Genomic DNA, 20,053 nt, shown 5'->3' with positions numbered 1-20,053 from the left:
ACCGTGTTCTCATGGTCCATTGTCAAATGAAGCATTGTCTGAACAAGCTAGCTGTCACACACAGCCATTTGATGTTTAGATTGGTAGTGTATATAGCCACAGATCCTATATCCATAGGGTTTCTGATCACCAAGGACAGAATGTTTTAAACTGATGTATTTTAACTTACCATTACTGTGATTATTATGACATAGGTCTATTATACATTATATACATACATATGTATCTATAAATTTATTATATTTACTTGTATTTATATTGCTAATCACTGTACTTATGGAAAGGAAACAGACTTACATGGTAGGCAGCATTGAGGGGGAATTTTAGAATGCCTTTGTCACGTCTGTAGTTTAGTGGAGTATGTAAAATAAACAATGCCTACTGTGTGATGAACGCCAAAGAGCTAATCAATTTTGGATATTACTCCTGGTTAGAACTCATGTAAGCTGTCCTGTATTATTGTTACTTGGAAAGATGTGTAGAAGCCTAATGTTTTGAGTGGGTAAATTTGTTTTGTAACCTGTGAAATGTGTTCCTGGGGATAGTGCATCTAACCTCTGAACTTTCCACTCATTGTCTATGCAGTGAGGATTCCAATAATGCTTTTCTTTTGGATGATATGAGGATATAGGAATACCTTTTGTAAATTTATATGCAGTTTGCTAATTTATTAAGGTATTCTTGCCAAATGACCTAAATTATAAGGAGGGTGATTTGGATCAAGTCCCTGAGCTCAATGTCTAGAGTCAGATTACATTTGTCCATTCTACTTGGAAGAGGTGTGTGGGGGGGGGCATCAAAGATGTATGGTTTTAATCTTATTTTTGTTAGAGGCTATGACTACTCTAACTCCCATAGCTTCAATTAAAAAACTTGAAAATAGTTCATTTTCTATTCTAATTACTTGGCAGAAATTTAGAATAGCAAGAAACTAGTAACAACCAAACCTTTCCTTTGCACTTACAGATCAACAGAAGAGATTCTTGTGTCCTAGAAACCAAAGAAAGAATCAGCAGGAATGCCCAGGGTGAATGATGGATTGCAGAGCCTGGCTGGTAATTACTTTCACTGAGCTAAAACATTAACTTGATACATGGGAGCAAGGCCAGATGAAAATCGGGAGGTGGACCTCTTCCTCCCCATGGAATGCCCATACTTGCCATTGTGGAGGTAGTTGTTTCTTTGGTGGGAGAGTCCAGCTCAGCTTCCTTTCCCGAGGCTCAGCATGGATTTTCATCTACCACCCCGGTAGACAAGGAGTGGTACCTTTGTTGTGGCCATTGTAATGATAGGTGTTTAAGTCAGTCTGCTTTCTGAGATGGCAAGAACTCACAGTTTCTCAAGACTTTTCAGTAGGATATCCGATATTAACAGAGATTTTCTCCTCTTGGGGTTCAGCTTTTTTGTAATTTTTTTTCATAATGTGGGCTCTGGAACCCACATGGTTGATAAGCATTTTAGCATTAACTTAGCTTTTGGATTTTTGTAACATGGCTACTGAACAGATTCCTTACACTGAGCTAGAGAATACTGTTCTCTTCAGAAGAGCCAGGGGATATTTTTAATGACATATAATAGTTATTAATACTTCACTACTTTGCTATCTAGGAAAGATTGTGATGTGCTTATGATACCATGTGTGTTTTCATTCATGCATGGTTTCAGATGGCCATAGAATGTAAAGTATGTGAGAACTCACTCAGTGCCACTGTGCACTCCGTGACTACCGTCTCAGCATACAGTACACTTGAACTTGAATTTTCTGAGTTCAAGTTGATTATTACCTCATGGGAATAATAGTTATTGTTTTGAGAGACTTAGAGTATATTAGATCTTAAAATCTATACTAAAGATAGAAATGTCACTAGATCATGAACTCTCCGTATTGTTTCTTTTATTTTAATCATGCTCCATTTCTCCAACCACCATGTTTTGTGCTGGTCAGGAAGTTCTCTGTTGTGTGCCATATTGTTGAAAGTCTAACTTTCTGATATCAGAGTCCATGGTTTCTTACATCTGCCGAACAGGCTGACCTGAACATCTATTGCCATGCTAGCCACAATGGGGTACTTACTAATCTAGCCGGCAATTGTGGGCATGCACTACAGACAGTGAAAAGGATGCTTATCAGTCCTGTTGTTTTTGACATCCATGGAGAGCCAGAAAGGCAGATAATGGATATTGAATTTACAGATGCTCTAATTCTAATGTTAGACTGTGTTTTGTGTATTTATGAGTTAGTTATATTTCTGACATATAAACATTTCTCACATGTGATTTTACAGATATATTCTCTTGCAACAGACATTCTGTGGAAGCATGATTTTGTTGTTGAAACATCTACCATACTTTGCTTTCTTAGACATCTGAATTGAAGGTGTACTGTTTTGAGTATCTATAAATACTCAGTCTAGCTAGCATAAGCGTTTAAGTTGAAAGGCTTCAGTTATAAAAAAGATTCCTTTAAAGAGCTGATTTTTGTGGAATTTTTAAGTAACATGAGAATATTATTGATAAAAGGAACTTTTATTAAACACTGTTAGTTTTTGTGGGATGTACTTGTTGACAAATAGATTAGACTACAAATCAACCAACCAACCAACCAGCCATCTAACCAACCAACCAACCAACCAACCAACCAATCAAAAATACCATGATCCTTAGCAAGGCAACACAGACCCAGAAAGGCAAGCATGATATGTACTCACTTGTAAGTGGATATTAGTTGTTAAGGATAATCATACTGCAAGTCACAAACCCAGAGAGGGTAAGTAACAAGGAGAGAGGACTGTGGTGGGCGTGGGTACATGGATCTTCTGGAAAGGGAAAACAGAATTTGTAGGTGGACCAGGGGCAGGTAGGAATAGGAACAGGATTGACACTATTTTTCAAGGAAAGGAAAAGTTGCCTAATCAAGAAAGGACAGTTCATTTATCAAATACATACATACATCATGCAAAATTCATTGACTGATCTAAATCCCTATATTCTTCCCCCAACCCTAATTCCCCATAGCCAAGACTTACTACAGAGAGGAGTGGGCCATACTGGAAAGTGTAAAATTAATGATAACATAGACTATTGTTCTGATTGCTTTTGTTGGCTGAGAAATTCAGCTTTCTAAAAGCTGGGTTGAGTCTTACAGTAGGAAAATAGTACTCTGTCCTCTGATCTTTCTGTTATGTAATGGTAAAGTGTTTTCTTAGCCACCACTGGATAATGATGCAACTGTCTCTTTTACTTCCACAGAACAACCCCTTCACAGTTTTCACATAGATACTTAAAAATAATCGAGGCAAATACTTGTACCTAATGTGAAAACACTGATGCCTATGCCTGCCCCGTCTTTCCTGGGGGCATGGTGTAGACTAGGAGCATGAAAGCCCTAGCTCTCAACAAAGAGAGAGATGCCTCATGATTTTAGTCATGGAGATGAACAGCCTTGAGAGTAGGCACTGGACCAAGTTTTCTCCAGTGCTTCCTGAGAGGAACTATGCTAGGAGAGGGTAGTGATTACTTCCTATCTGAAATTTAGAAAATTAACTGCTTGCAATAAGGCTGTGGAGCTCAAAAAGGCAATGAGGCAGCCCTACCTTCTGAGGGAGACTCTTACCACAGTAAGAGGCCGAAGCTGTGATGGATACCCAACACTGGGCATCACCTCTGACCTACTGTTTTATTATCTTACGTTCCCTTCCTGGAATTCGCATCCTCGATGCAGAAGCTACAGAGCTACCATCAGCTTATGCTGGGTCTGCCTGCCATTGTGAATTCTGACTCAAAACGGAACATATGTATTCCTCCTTCTTCTCTTCTGTCTTTAGGTTGCTGGACAGAGCTAAATATGCTTTCTCTAGTCCTTTAGGTCTCCTTTTCTTTAAAGCTTTTGTGTCTGCCCTGTAGCTGTTATCTGCCAGGTGGCTGATCTCCATGTTGGCTTAACTCAAACCCTTCCCTGTTCAATTCTGTGACAGCTGCTGAGGTTTACAGCTTACCTGCTTTCAAGTTTCTCTTTTCAATTTTAGTAAAATTGTCTTTGAACATCTAACAACAAGAAGTCATACCATGCATTCCATTTCTGTAGAATTTATTTATTTATTTATTTATTTATTTATTTATTTATTTATTGTTGCAATACTTGGTTGGCAAGCTCTCCTTTCTGGTGAGATGGCGAAGTAGACAGAGTTTTCCCCACATGGAAGCCCACTGATGGTGAAGTTGCCTTATTCACTGCCTTGATTTTACTTCTTGTGTCACCTTCATGGAAGATGTGTTAGAGTAAACCGTTATTATGTCTCCTGCTGCTTACAAACTGAGTCTCTTTTTCTCGGTCATCTTACTTCTGCTTTGGGTTGTTATGATGACAGAGGAAGAAGTATGTTTTGAGAAACATGAAAAGCCATTGTCATTCTGAGAGCAGTTAGTTAGTTTTCATTGTGTTCCTTTAGCCTGCCGTGTTTGCTTTAGTGTCTGAGTTTGGTGACAGTTCTGTTATTATATTAAAGATGTTTCCTGCCATACATTTTCCATTTCAGTTACGAAAACTCACTTTATTTCCTAAGATGAATTATAATTAGGATTGTTTGGTACTGAGACTCTTTTCCTCACTTAATACCCCTAATGAGATACAAATGTTCTAAATGTCCTTATGAGCGGATTATATTTAGAGAGGAATCCACTTATTTTAGTTAACTAATCCCTTTGCTCCTGTGTCACACATCCTTATTAGGCCCTCAACGTTCCTGCTCCTTATGGAATTCTTGTGAGATCAGACCTCTGCAAGCAGTATGATTAACTTTCAGGGTCAGAGGTATTGAAAATGTCAGTGGAATTTGTTGATGCTCCATACCTTGTTGTAACAGCACTCTTCTTAGACACATTTATGATAAATACAAGACTTTTTCTAGTCTTACAAAGTGAATTTTATTAGTGATTTTCTTGTATTTATGTCAGTTTTCCATAGAAGAAAATAATGGACTTATTTTGAATTTTTTTCACTCTGTTCTCCTGCCACCCTTAGCATCTTGGAATGGTTTTTCTAACTCAGTGGGTCATTGTTTGTTGTACTTGATGTCCCAGGAGAGCAAACTGTGTGTGGTGTTGAACATCACTAAGTGATATCTGTGCAACATCTAGGGATCAGTACTGGGTACCCTTCCTGATGACTGTGTTTATTTTGTACAGAAAGCAGAGAGAAATAGCATTTTGAACAGCTTGATTTGTGAAGTTGCTTTTTGAGTTCAAATCCTGGCTTTATTGCTTACTGTTGGCCTATCTGTAGATGAATTATTGGACTTCCTTATTCTCTGGCATTCTGCTATACATACAGGTCATTATAATGCCACTTGCCTTGTGGGTGGCTATGAGGATTCTGTGAGCACATTAGAGAATAGTACCAGTTGCAGTCGCTGTATATATTTGTATGATAGTGTCTGGTTGGATTTCTACAAGTATTGTCTAATATTATTCTCTCTTGGTCCATTCAACCAATGAAAAAATATTACTTTGTAAAAGGAATGTCATAAAAACATAATAGTACCTATAATTTTGTTACTGGTATCAGAGTTGGAATTGTAGGACAAATTTCTTCTCATCTATTAATCTAGATGGAATTGCGTCTTCAGGGACCTCCCCACTTCTTTGATTATTATAAGATGTAGGAAGGTACTCAAGTTCTATTTATTAAATCTGTGGTGATTCAGTTCATTCATTTTAAAATTACTTTAAGTGTAATTGTTTCTTCTTTTACATGACTCTGGCTTTTACTTGCCATGGTTAATTAACACCAGTTCCCTATCAGTATAGTCTAATTATATCAGAAGTCATGTTAATGAGTTATGATTCACTGTATTAGTGGTGTTAGTTCTTTCTGTTGTTTTATGAGCAGACATGCATGTAGTTATGTTGTCCCCTTGTCTTTGATAAACTCATATGACAGGTCAAAAGAAGTGATAATAGAAAAGAAATCTGTCAAGAAAGCTCAAAGTGAAGCAAAGAAAAAGTATTCACACTGAAAATAAGATTTGAACTAATTATAAACAGGATTCCTGGAACAGGGTAACTGACCAAGGGCACATCACGCCTCACACTGGTGTCAGAACTGTGTGGAGTTGGGAAAGCAAAGAATTCATCAAGGCACAGAAGAGCTACCTAGTGAGCACTATGCACTATTCAATATAGTGTTCTTGTTTGTAAATTAAACAACACACCTTGAAAGTACCCCTATGTGATAGAGAAAATAACGTCTATTCTCCTGCCTGTTATTGGTATCACCAATATTTTTCTCACCCCTGTAGTTTAGTCTTTTTCCGGATATGATACAAATGTAAATCATACAGTGTGTATTTGTAAGTGTGGTGGTTTCATTTGAGATTCATGTCTGTTGTTGCATGTAAGAACCTATGGGGTTTAAGCCAAACTGTAAGACATGCCTGAAGATAGAGTAGGGAGGGCTCTTATTGTAACCTGGCTAGGCTCTGGTCGGGAGTACACATTCAACATTCAGCGTGAGTCCTGGCTTCAAGAATCCTGTGGGAGCTGAAACATGTCTCAGCTGAGGCCCTTAGGAGCTGCCACAGGTGGTGGGGGGACTGACCTAGTGTGGTGAGGAGAGAGGATTATCCAGAGGTGAAGTCCAGCAGGCTATGGAGCATGTGAGGAAGTTACTTTCTCCCATTGTTCTCTGCTCTTTGCCTAAATTACTTTTCCGGCATTACTTTTCTGATTTTGCTTCATTAAATGGCTCCTTTTCTTTCCATTCCACCTTGTCACCACAGGAATGTGTTTCCGGTACTGGTACCACACTTTGGATAACTCCTGTTGTTAAATCAGGCATCATGTTTATAGGGACCAATCTTTGCTGCCTTCTGGCGATGGCAATGCCATTGTGCTCCTGAATTCACACTGTTGTACATGTGGGGAAGGGGCTTGTGCGACCTCGTGAAGAGCTGTTGGCAGTTAATGGTTGCTAGAAGAGGAAGAATCATTTTTCTCATAATTATAGCCATTGCCAAATTGCCCATGCTTCAATAAATAACCACTAACTCATGCCCCTGCAAGCAACCTTGATTAAATTGAGTTGGTCACAGAAAGAGACAAAGAAAAAAAGAGAGGAAAGGAAAGAAAAGGAAGAAGGATATGAAAATGGGAGAAGTGAGAATGAGGGGGCTCAGTGTTGAGAGATGATAATGGGGTTAAAATGACTAAAATTCAATATAACGCATGTATAAAGTTGTTAAAGAATAATGAAAAGGGACCTATCTCAGTTTATCTGAAGTTTTCCATTGCTTCCCACAGGGAACAACAGCATAAATGTCACTGAGATGTTGGTGAATTGGGGGCCCCTTAGAGCTGCAAGTCAAGGGTTCGGTAGTCCCAAACCAGTTATAGGCTCTTTTGTAAAGATCTTGGTAAATCTTCTACCAATTGGGATTCTATGGATTTTTTTTTAACCTTTATTTTTAGTACTGGGGAATCAGACCCAGAGTTCATCATATAGTCATGCATTTTCCAAGTGTCCATCAACTGATACATACTCCCTGTTCCTGGGACCATATTTTTAAAGGTACAGTACACAAACTAGATTGAACTCTGTGGCAAAGACATAATGGTGAAGTAATGAAGCATTGGTAATTCTTGGGCCATGATCAACTAACTCATCCTTTGTGGAATCCTCATCAGCAGACTCATGAAGCTGCATCAAGCTAAGTAGGAGATTCTAGCTTGATTAATAGTTGTCTGTCTGTGGCATAGGGGGTAAAGTACTCTAAGAAGTGGTATTCAGAATAGCTGTACGTCCCACAAAAACATTTACCAAAAGGTAGTTTGTTCATATAAATACTCATGCTGGAAAGATACTATCATTAATTACAAAATAATAACTAGAGTTACAGCTGAAGTACATTTTATCCTTAGGGATAGGTCCATCAGAGAAAAGACGGTTTCTTGTCTGTTATAGGCAGGAAACTGAGGCAAGGGCAATTTAGCCTGAGGTCTGATCGCTGGTGGTAGGGGAACAGAGACTCACACTCAGGCAGTCTGCTTGAGACTCTGTATTCTGCTGTGTATATGTGTGGCCTTCGGAGTTCTAGCATATTAGTGAGTGCCTGAAGGACGCTCAGGAAACTCATTGTGTGTCCTTCATTTTAAGAGCAAGGTCTTCAGGAGACTTTAAGATGACCATGGTGTCTTGGAGTAAACTCGATTCTCCTGCCAGAGGCCCTGGTCGCTGAAGGAGGTGTTAGGTTGGCTTGTTGCTGGTCTCATGTCAGGGGACAGAGAGATGCCGCTCATCTAGGAAGACTCACGAAATTGGCGTTCCTTTCCATTCTATGCCTTGGCCCTGACCCTCTCTTGCCTGGGAATACGTTAATTTGTTCTCTTCCTGTGCTCTCTGCCATTTATTTTTCCCAGGGAGCCTGGAATCCCCATTATCTTTTCTAGGCTGCCCTCTCTATTTGCTTGACCTATCCACCAGGTCTATGTATGTAAAGTACTGTTCTAGCTGCTGCCAGATACCCATGCTCCTGGCTTGCTTTCTATTGTGTTAAACATCGCTTGTGGGAACTTGTGGGGGAAGGCCTTCCTTGGCTTACACATTCCAGATCACTGTCCATCACTGACGATGTCAGAGCAGGAGCTCCAGCAGGAATAGAGATGGGAATCTCAGCAGAACGACACTTTCTGCTTGCTCCCAGGCCCATGTTCAGTTACCATTCTCATACCTCCCAGGACCACCTGCCTACAGATGGCACTGCCCGCTGTGGTCTGGGCCTTCCATGTAGCTCAACCCCCAAGAAGCTGTCACATAGACATGCCTACAAACCAAACTGATAGGAGTCATTCAGTTCATTCTTCCCCAGTGACTAGTGTGTGTCAAGCTGACAAAAGCCAACCCGCATGCCAGGTATGAAGGAGAATACCAGTGCATTATATTCACTAGTCGCTGACTTTTTCCTCCATATTTTCTATAATTAAGAATGTCCTTCTCAATTTCAACTCAAAATACCTGAAAATAGTCCTTGTTTAGTTAAGAGAGAATAAATTTCCCCAGGTAAGTTCCCATATGTTTTCTGTAAAAACCAGCACACACTTTCTTTGTATTTCACCCCCGTCGATGAGAGTCTTAGAACAGTAATCAGCCAGGATAGGCCACTCAGCTCCCGTTGCCTTGCATTTTGTTGGGCAATTTTAGCTCTTTTTTATTTATTTATTTATTTTTTTTGGTGCTATTCAGAAGAGTCTGCTTCTTGTCACAGCACTGGCATCCCAGGTTCTGTGATCCTTTTCTTTGCAGGTCCTGGAGCAGTTGAACTGTAGGTCTGCTCACCTAAGTAGGTACAATGGTACAAGATGCTCGGGAGGGGGGTGTGTGGTTCCATTCCGGTTCCGGTTCTGGTTCCGGGAAGGCCTGGTAGTGTGTGCACATGGCCACTGCTTTTATAAGGTTGGCATGTGTGTGTTTATATCCCCCCTGGCCTCTGTTCTTCCCTTCCCTTCTAGAGCCTTTCCCTCCTTTTGTTGGCCCTTTACTCCCTACTTGGGGCTTTGTGTGTGCTAAGTGTGCACACAACTGTCTATGTGTAGCAATAGCCCTGCATGCTTTCTCTTACAGCTTTTTATGGTTTATCCAAGGAGTGGCTAAAGGACCTGGTAAACGCATGCTCCTCCCTCCCTCTGCCTCTTCCTTCTCTTCCCTCCTGCTCCCCTCTCTTCCTTCTTTCCTCCTCCTTCCCTCTTCCTTTGCATCCATTTAGTTCCATCTCTGGCTCAAGAATGTGTTCTTGAATAGCTCCTTCAAGAAGTAAACAGTGCGAACCTTAGTGCATCTTAGTTCATGACCCATTTATGTGTTTGTGGCCCAAATCCTTCCATGTGTGATATTACCTTCTTAGAATAATTAAGGCCTTCATGAAATACAGAATAGCTGTGTGCCCTGTCAGATAGGATGTGAAGGCCCTGTGGAATCCTTTGCTAGTGGGATACTTTAAGGCACGTTTACACTACACTGAAGGCTTAAGTATGGGCACAAGTTTAACCTTATCTATTAGGTTAATGGGTTCAGCACAGTTTGTTTAAGGTCCTAGGCCTTTCTGTGAACTGAAAACGTGCTCTTTCCCCCCCAAAAGTCCGCACTGTAGAAGTGCGGATTCTGTGCTAACCTCCAGCTCTCACCATTCAGACATTAAATACATTGTTTTCATTTCACCGTCCTTTGCAGCTGCTTCCCCTTTGAATGTCTTTTGAATCCTGAGTTGTAGTGGCTGTAGCTAGAGGGCTGGGGTTGGTTGGTGGTGCATTTTTATCCCTGCTCAGAGCCCTTTCTTGGCGTGTTACCTTGCTGCTCAGGTCGCCTTCAGTTTCTCTATAGGACAGTCTTCTTGGGGTTGGAGACTTCAAAGAAAATCTTCTGACAGTGTCGTTGCTCTTCATTGGGCAAACTCCTCAGCTGTGTAGCCAGAACCTCTTTTGAGTGTAGGGCAGCTTACCTGTCTGCATTCACTTTTCTCTGATAGTCTTTACCTGTTTGGTACCAGGCTTAGTGTTCCCTAGTTTCTTAATCTTGTCCTTTCCTTATCACAATTGTTCCTTTAGTAGAGTTGCTAGTATATTTATGTACTGCTCTGAACTAGGTTTTAAAGTCCTGGAAGAACTTTAACCAGGTATGGTAGAGGCACTGTATAGACCTTTTATGGTGATATATACCTGCAAATTCCATGCTGAGAGGTAGAACAGGTTACCCTCATTCACAGGATAACCTAATTTAAGGTTACCTTCAGCTATACAGTGAGTTCAAGACCACCCTGGCTATTTGAGGCCCTGCATCAAAACAAACACTTGCAATAAAGATTTTATACATTTAAAAGGATTTTAATATTTCTGTCTGGAAAGATTACCAATATTCTTTTGGCTAATTGTGTTGTCAACTAATATTAGTTAAGACTGATCTAATTTAAATATGAATTTGATGTTTGAATTTAATATTTTAAGGCAGCATGGAAAGAAGGTGAATGGTATAGTGACTTCAATAGAGGCTGAATTTATGAATGAATTTTAAATTTGGGTTTGTTGTATAGACATTGTGATCAAGTGCTAAGTAAGTAATGTGAATGATATTGTTTAAAGCTTTTCCCAAACAGATCTTAAATCTTAATCAATATCCAACTGTCTGAAATGTAAAATTGTTTCAGTAGACCAACTGAGCTATGGGTAAATGTGTAGACTTCTGAATCTTGGAGAATGCAAAAGTGCAGGCTTAGATATGATACAAGCGTAAGCCATTATGATTTACATAATTTATCTCCTCAGTATAAATATTGTACTTGTAAAGTTAAAACTGCTGTCCTGGAAATCAGATTTTGGTTGTCTTGAGTATTTGTGGGCCTGGCGGAGGTTTTAGGGTTATGTTTGTGTTTAGATTAAATTTGAATTGTAAGTTAAGATTTATGGTGAACAGTATGTAGAAAATATTATTTGCTTTTTCAGAGCTTATGAGTAAAAGCAACATCCGAATTTAATGTTTGAGAACCAACCAAATTCAAGAAATATGATACAATTCTATTTTAATTGTTTCCCTTACTTGTTCCTAACTTCTGATCATTTACGGTTTATGTGTTTATGATATTAATATATTTAGTACCCTGTCACTGGTTACATTTAAGTTTCTGTAGTCATACTTTCAGGATTTTTTTTCTCTTAAGACAGGAATAATATGAGACCTCTGTTTGCCCAGAGTCCTAGATGATTGTATTCTGATTTTGTTCATTACATGAGATATGCTCACATGGTTTGCTTCTGCATAAATCCTTTTAAGAATTAGTCAGTCTTTTCCCTGAAATGCACCTTTTACCTATTCATCCATTCATATATGAATCTTGTGTCTCCCTCTCCCTCCCTTTTTTCCTCCCTCTTCCCCTCCCCCTCTCAAATATTGGTCATAGGCTTGCTGTAGCTCTAGGGTAAAGGCTGTCCTTGGATCAGAAATCCGTAAAACAAAACAACAGCAAAAAATGATAAGCTTGGTAAGAACTACGGCTGTGAATAAAACGGAGACATTGTGTGTGCTCTAGGTAACTGTGAATGAAGCTGAGGAGAGAAATAAAGGAGATAGTCACCAGTCTACACACTATGGACCTGTCTACACAGACAGGGTGCAGTCTAAAGACTTCCAGGAGGAAACGGCACCTCTGCCTCCATATTCTTTAGTTAGCTAGATGTAAGTTCCAGAAAAGTGAAAATTGACACACCGTTAAAACTCAAGGCAACCAAAGCTCCATGTCCTCAACCAGAGCTCTCATTTTAGGTCAGGAAAGGCTTTGCTCTGCATCTTACCTGATGAGAAGATGAGAATGTGTTCTTTGAGATACTTTCCTCCACAACAGAAATAAGTGTTTGTTTTAGAAAATTTGAATTGGATATTTTTAACCATCAGTCTCTAAGATGCCTTGTTGATAGAGCAAATTTAAAAATGAATCTCTATTGAATCTGGACAAATAAACCACAGTTTGAAGCTCCAAAAGAAATGCATACCATTAACTGTCATCTTTCAATATTAGTTTTCTCTGAATGTATGTGGTCATAAATCTTTCTTTGTTTCTGTCTATTGGTAATTTCATACAAATGGAATTGTCTATGTTATTTTGCATTAATCTTCTTTCATTTGCATACCATTTTTAAGCATCATTCACAACATATCTCTACATAACTGTGGATAATTATGTAACTTCAATATGGGGGTTGCAGTAAATTTGGCCAAAGCAGAAGACCCTGAATATACAGCAACAAAATCCCTGATGATTCAAAAGCAAACACGTGATGAGTTTATTGTGTGTCTGTGGTCTTGCTTGCACTGTGGTGCCCTGTCACTTCATTGCAGTCTGCATTCGGAAGCACAAGATTTGCAACGTCTTCTACAGTCCCTCACCCCCTGTGGGCTCACCGGTGGCCTGACATACCTCAGCTCAGGACTGAAACTATCGTATGCAATTATTAAATTCAGTGCTTCTACGAAACCTTGAAGTTTCGACTTTTACAGAAACAGGATGGTTTAATTATGGTAACAAACACTTTTAGTATTTTTCTACCATCGTTTTTTTTAGCATTTAAGTACAAATGAGTATTAATGAGCATTTGGGATATTATTGTGTTAGAATGTTTGATTTCAAAATTGCTGTTTGTTGGTGAGTCTTGGTGCACACTTGGGAGGTGGAGGCAGAACCAGGTGTGCAGTGTGCTTGTGAAGAGCTGGGGGGGGGGGGTAAGACCCTGTCTTACCCACTCTTCCTCAACAGGAAATAGGCATCACGAGTAGCTTTTCTGAATTTCATGAAAAATTACTATGGCTTGGGGTAGAACAGAATTTCCAACCATTTCTAAGATGGCCCAAAACATCCTTACATCATGTTTTATCATGTATTATGTGAAGTGGCATCCTCAGCATTGGTCATTATAAATCAAAGACCACCTCTCTCTGAAGAAGTTTAATCTCTGCATCCTGCAGTAGCCAAGATTTAATTCCCTATGTAAAAATAAGCATCAACAAAAAACCATGTCCATCTTTGTATGCAAATTTCCATCAATAAATGAACACATTTGTATATGTGCATATATATATACATATATATGCACCAAAGAATCTTTTAAATAATTTTATTATTGCTTTCAATATGCATCTTATGCGTCTGTACACTTAGAATTATATAAAAATGTTTTCATAGAAAATGAATTGTGAGTAGAAAAAATTAGAAGCCTTGGCTGATGCCAATACTTTATTCTACCACCACATGCTACTATTCTATCAATATATCATATCTCCCTTATCTATTTATCAGTTGATGAACTAGATATATTTTAACATTCAAGCTAATTGGGGGAGTTGTGCAGAATAAAATGAGGAAGGATTGAAGTTCTCAGAACCTCAGTTAAGAACCTTAGGAGCTTGAGAGTTTGTTAGGGTTGAGAGTGCTTGTGAGTAAATGCTGAGAGAACGCAGTGAGTGGCAGAGGTCTCATGTTGAAAACAGGATCACATGACCAGTCGACCGGTCAGACTTTTACCAGAGCGCTTAGTCTCCTTTCCTTCTCCATATACTGAGTAAATACTGAATCCAAATTACTCGTTGTTCGTAGTTTGTTTGTAGTCTTAGAGTCAGTGTCTGTTCTATAGCCAACCTATTGCCTTAAATTCATGATTTTTGGGATTACTCTATCAGCAGACAGCAGCAGCAATATATTTTGTTTAGTCATTGGGTTTTTATTATTATAATAATACTGTCCCTAAAAGCAGGCAAAAGAATACACACACACAAACACACACACACACACACTCACACAAACACACACATACACACACGTACACGCATACACACATAAACACACACAAACTCACACACACACAAACACACACACGCACATACACATACACACACATATACACACATATCCCTATCCTCAGGGATCAGAAATCCTTAGTATAATCTCATGGCTGTCTCACATTAAGACCTGCTTCCTTGTCCTCTCTTCTATTGTATGTGAAAGTTTCTGACATAATACAGGCTTAGTAAATTGTGACTTTTGCATTTTTATTTTAGGTTATTGATTTGACTACAGTAACTCAGATCAGCTTGATAATGACATTTTAAAACTGAAAATGATCTATATATTATGATAATATATCATTGCATCCTGTAGATGTATTTTTACATTTATCAGTCTCTGTGTGTGTGGGTGTGTGGTGGTGGTGATCTAAGGACAGTCTGTTGAGCTACTGCTTTCCTTTTTTTTTTTTTATTCGATATAATTTATTTACATTTCAAATGATTTCCCCTTTTCTAGCCCCCCCACTCCCCGAAAGTCCCGCAAGCCCCCTTCTCTTCCCCTGTCCTCCCACCCACCCCTTCCCACTTCCCCGTTCTGGTTTTGCTGAATACTGTTTCACTGAGTCTTTCCAGAACCAGGGGCCACTCCTCCTTTCTGCTTGTACCTCATTTGATGTGTGGATTATGTTTTGGGTATTCCAGTTTTCTAGGTTAATATCCACTTATTAGTGAGTGCATACCATGATTCACCTTTTGAGTCTGGGTTACCTCACTTAGTATGATATTCTCTAGCTCCATCCATTTGCCCAAGAATTTCATGAATTCATTGTTTCTAATGGCTGAATAGTACTCCATTGTGAAGATTGAAGATCCAGAAATGAACCCACACACATATGGCCACTTGATCCTCTACAAAGAGGCTGAAAACATCCAATGGAAAAAAGATAGCCTTTTCAACAAATGGTGCTGGTTCATCTGGAGGTCAGCATGCAGAAGAATGTGAATTGATCCATCCTTGTCTCCTTGTACTAAGCTCAAATCCAAATGGATCAAGGACCTCCACACAAAGCCAGACACTCTGAAGCTAATAGAAAAGAAACTGGGGAAGACCCTTGAGGACATTGGTACAGGGAGAAAGTTTCTGAACAGAACACCAATAGCATATGCTCTAAGAGCAAGAATTGACAAATGGGACCTCATAAAATTACAAAGTTTCTGTAAGCCAAAGGACACCATCAAGAGGACAAATCGGCAACCAACAAATTGGGAAAAGATCTTCACCAATCCTACATCAGATAGAGGGCTAATATCCAATATATATAAAGAACTCAAGAAGTTAGACTCCAGAAAACCAAACAACCCTATTAAAAAATGGGGTACAGAGTTAAACAAAGAATTCTCACCTGAAGAACTTCGGATGGCGGAGAAGCATCTTAAAAAATGCTCAACTTCATTAGTCATTAGGGAAATGCAAATCAAAACAACCCTAAGATTTCATCTTACACCAGTCAGAATGGCTAAGATTAAAAATTCAGGAGACAGCTGGTGTTGGAGAGGGTGTGGAGAAAGAGGAACACTCCTCCACTGCTGGTAGGGTTGCAAATTGGTACAACCACTCTGGAAAGCAGTCTGGCGGTTCCTCCGAAAACTGGGCACCTCACTTCCAGAAGATCCTGCTATACCACTCCTGGGCATATACCCAGAAGACTCCCCACCATGTAATAAGGATACATGTTCTACTATGTTCATAGCAGCCCTATTTATAATTGCCAGATGCTGGAAAGAACCCAGGTATCCCTCAACAGAAGAGTGGATGCAAAAAATGTGGTATATCTACTGCTTTCCTTTTACTGTGTGGATTTCAGGCTGGTTAGCAAGCGCTTCTACCTGCCAAGCTGTCTATCTTAGGGCTTAGCTCCCAATGTCTGCATCTTTGTCTCAGAATATTGTTTTCATGACGCTTGAAATTCTGTGTAATATCCTTGCCTGGCTTCAGTACACCCTGAGGTCACAGCTTGCAGAGACTATAATTCCTCCTTCTAAGTCTTTATGATGTTACTCTTTAGAGAACAAATGTCCAATTCTTTCACTTTATTTTGCTCTTCCTCAGGTCTAGGTTTCCAGTTTTCTCACTCTCTCTCTTTTTTTTTTTATATTGAAAGAATTTTTTTAAATTTTTTTATTCGATATAATTTATTTACATTTCAAATGATTTCCCCTTTTCTAGCCCCCCACTCCCCGAAAGTCCCTCAAGCCCCCTTCTCTCCTCCTGTCCTCCCACCCACCCCTTCCCACTTCCCCGTTCTGGTTTTGCCGAATACTGCTTCACTGAGTCTTTCCAGAACCAGGGGCCACTCCTCCTTTCTTCTTGTACCTCATTTGATGTGTGGATTATGTTTTGGGTATTCCAGTTTTCTAGGTTAATATCCACTTATTAGTGAGTGCATACCATGATTCACCTTTTGAGTCTGGGTTACCTCACTTAGTATGATGTTCTCTAGCTCCATCCATTTGCCTAAGAATTTCATGAATTCATTGTTTCTAATGGCTGAATAGTAGTCCATTGTGTAGATATACCACATTTTTTGCATCCACTCTTCTGTTGAGGGATACCTGGGTTCTTTCCAGCATCTGGCAATTATAAATAGGGCTGCTATGAACATAGTAGAGCATATCCTTATTACATGGTGGGGAATTCTCTGGGTATATGCCCAGGAGTGGTATAGCAGGATCTTCTGGAAGTGAGGTGCCCAGTTTTCGGAGGAACCGCCAGACTGCTTTCCAGAGTGGTTGTACCAATTTGCAACCCCACCAGCAGTGGAGGAGTGTTCCTCTTTCTCCACACCCTCTCTAACACCTGCTGTCTCCTGAATTTTTAATCTTAGCCATCCTGACTGGTGTAAGATGAAATCTCAGGGTTGTCCGGATTTGCACCTCCCTAATGACTAATGAAGTTGAGCATTTTTTAAGATGCTTCTCCGCCATCCGAAGTTCTTCAGGTGAGAATTCTTTGTTTAACTCTGTACCCCAATTTTAATAGGGTTTTTCGGTTTTCTGGAGTCTAACTTCTTGAGTTCTTTTTATATATTGGATATTAGCCCTCTATCTGATGTAGGATTGGTGAAGATCTTTTCCCAATTTGTTGGTTGCCGATTTGTCCTCTTGATGGTGTCCTTTGGCTTACAGAAACTTTGTAATTTTATGAGGTCCCATTTGTCAATTCTTGCTCTTAGAGCATACGCTATTGGTGTTCTGTTCAGAAACTTTCTCCCTGTACCGATGTCCTCAAGGGTCTTCCCCAGTTTCTTTTCTATTAGCTTCAGAGTGTCTGGCTTTATGTGGAGGTCCTTGATCCATTTGGACTTGAGCTTAATACAAGGAGACAAGGATGGATCAATTCGCATTCTTCTGCATGCTGACCTCCAGTTGAACCAGCACCATTTGTTGTAAAGGGTATCTTTTTTCCATTGGATGTTTCCAGTTTTCTCACTCTCTTACCTCTGTTTACCTTGGCAAAGCTGTCCTTGTCACCTTTACCTGTCACACGTGGCTGCTCCTGCTTAGCGGTTACCTTTAAGCAGTCCTTCCCTCAGAGTGGCTGTGGCTTCTTCCCAGACCCCTATGATTAATTTCATTACAGTGTTCCCATTATTTTTCTATCACATTATCTCAGATTTGAAATTAAGTGTTTAATTGTATTAATTATATGTAGAGTGCTTTCTTTCATTCAAATAAAAAAATAATTGAGTGGTTTACATTATATAGTACAACTGAAAGACAGTTTTAAGGTTTATCATCTATTGCTCTAAATTTGGATATTAAATAATATTAAAGATATTTTCAGCAATTGAGTAGTGTTTTTTTCTTTTTGTATCTTTTACATTTGACTGTGGCAAATTAATAAATGTTTAAAGAGTATTAAATATCTTAAACAGTACACACTTAAGCATATCACACTGAATAGTTTAAGGGCATGGTTTTTATAGTTAAGCATGTGTCAGAATCACCTGCTCATGGAGTTTCATATGGGTTCTGGGCCTTGAACCCACAGTTGTGTTCATACTCTGTCATGCTGATTTTACTTGACCTCATTCCTAGCACACCATGCTTGATTCCAAAGTGCTGGGCCCTGTTCACATTCTCTGATTTGTACATCTGTGCCACAGCCTGAGAATTTACATCCCAATGAGATGCTGTTGCTGGTTCCAGTACCATACATGGGGCTATGGCATAGCAAACAAGTACTCTACCACTGTGCCACACAGCCTCTTGAGACCATGCTTTGAGAGTAATTGCTATAAAGGAATGTAGAAATAATGTTTAGATTATCTGTAATTTTTTATCCTTATTTCTTTTCTCTTTATAAGAGTACATAAGACAAATGCCTGGCCCTGTTTTAGAAGATATGGCATTTAAAAAAAAGCAGAAGCAGGGGCTGCAATGATGTCTCAGTGGACAGAACAATGACTGCTCTTCCAGAGTAGCTGGGATCAATTCGCAGCACCTGCAGGGCAGCTCCCAACCATCTGTAACTTCTAAATTTAGGGGATCCAATGCCCTCTACTGGCTTCTGAGGACACTTCACACACATGGTGCAGATATATATGCAGACAGAATACCCAAACATATAAAATAATAACAAAAATTAAAATAAAAATCATATTGATAAAATATTGGAAAGGCTAGTGGTGTGGAGAAGACTCAGGAACAAAGTCTTACTTACAAATCTAGGGTTTTTTCACCCAAGACACAAACCTTTTCATTTCCTTACACTCTTAAGAGTTTGTTTTTGTTTTTTGTTTTTTTTTTGTTTTTGGAAATCAAGTGATTGCCACGTGATTCTAGTTCTGTAGGCATGCTCTTAGTATATTTAAGCAGTTTATAGAATTAGAACTGTCACCACTTAAATGCCTTTTATATAGGCATTTAATAATAGTCTAAGTAGCTTTTTTTTTCATTTTGGTCATTTATTTTTATGTGTGTGGATGTTTTGCCTGCATGTGTGTTCATGTACCTTGTGTATGCCTGGTGCCTGTAGAGTCTAGACAGAGATGTAGGAACTGGAGATACAATCGGTTGGAGGCTGCCACGTTCATGCTGGGAATTGATCCCAGGTTCTCGGGAAGAGTAGCCAGTGCTCGTAACTGCTGAGCAGATACCCCAGATTCCTCAGAGCATTTTTAATAGCATTTTGTAAAAGTTTTTTTTTTTTTATCACAATAGGAATTTAAAACGTGATTGAGAAAATACATAGTAAAATCAAAACAAGTCCGTAAAGCAATAGAAATCAGAGCTACAAAACAGGTATTTGTCTGTATGTCAAGTTTGCTGGTGGAATAGAAGATCGAGCCCAGAAAAGAAAAGGAGGTGATAGAGAAATTTCAAAGCAATGAGTTGAAACTGTTGTTCGATGCTTTTGGTTCATCCGATCCAAGTTTAGCTCGGTGTGCAGTTCCTTATCAGATCTTGTAGTCACTGTACTTACTAGAGACGTGGCAATTTGGACCTTTTGGATTTGAACAACTTCTGTTTGACAGCCGGGAGGGTGGAATAAAAAGACACAGCTGGCTGTCGTGCACATTATTTGTGTTTGCATATAAAGTATATACTGTTAGAGGGAGCACAGGCGGGAAAGGCTGTTGTGGATAATCAGTCTCTGTGTAGCTTAAATTAAAGGAAATAGTGATGGATTGCTATGGAGATAAATATGATATATCACACAGGAAAAACTACATTAAA

General features: G+C 39.3%; 1 long non-coding RNA gene across 6 annotated transcripts in view; it reads left to right on the top strand.

Annotated features, from left to right (window-relative positions):
• LOC127675187 (uncharacterized) overlaps positions 1 to 20,053 on the top strand; it is a 127,828-nt gene that overhangs the window by 36,426 nt on the left and 71,349 nt on the right. For 4 of the 6 annotated variants that reach the window (XR_007975448.1, XR_007975445.1, XR_007975443.1 and 1 more), the window contains exon 2: positions 967 to 1,055. The exons of the other annotated variants lie outside the window; for them this stretch is intronic. This is a non-coding gene — a long non-coding RNA (uncharacterized LOC127675187). The remainder of the gene's footprint in view (positions 1 to 966; positions 1,056 to 20,053) is intronic. 6 annotated transcript variants of the gene reach the window in all.

The sequence above is a fragment of the Apodemus sylvaticus genome, chromosome 1 (genome assembly GCF_947179515.1).
Source record: "Apodemus sylvaticus chromosome 1, mApoSyl1.1, whole genome shotgun sequence".
Taxonomy (NCBI): domain Eukaryota; kingdom Metazoa; phylum Chordata; class Mammalia; order Rodentia; family Muridae; genus Apodemus; species Apodemus sylvaticus.
This window is presented reverse-complemented; position numbering and strand designations above follow the sequence as displayed.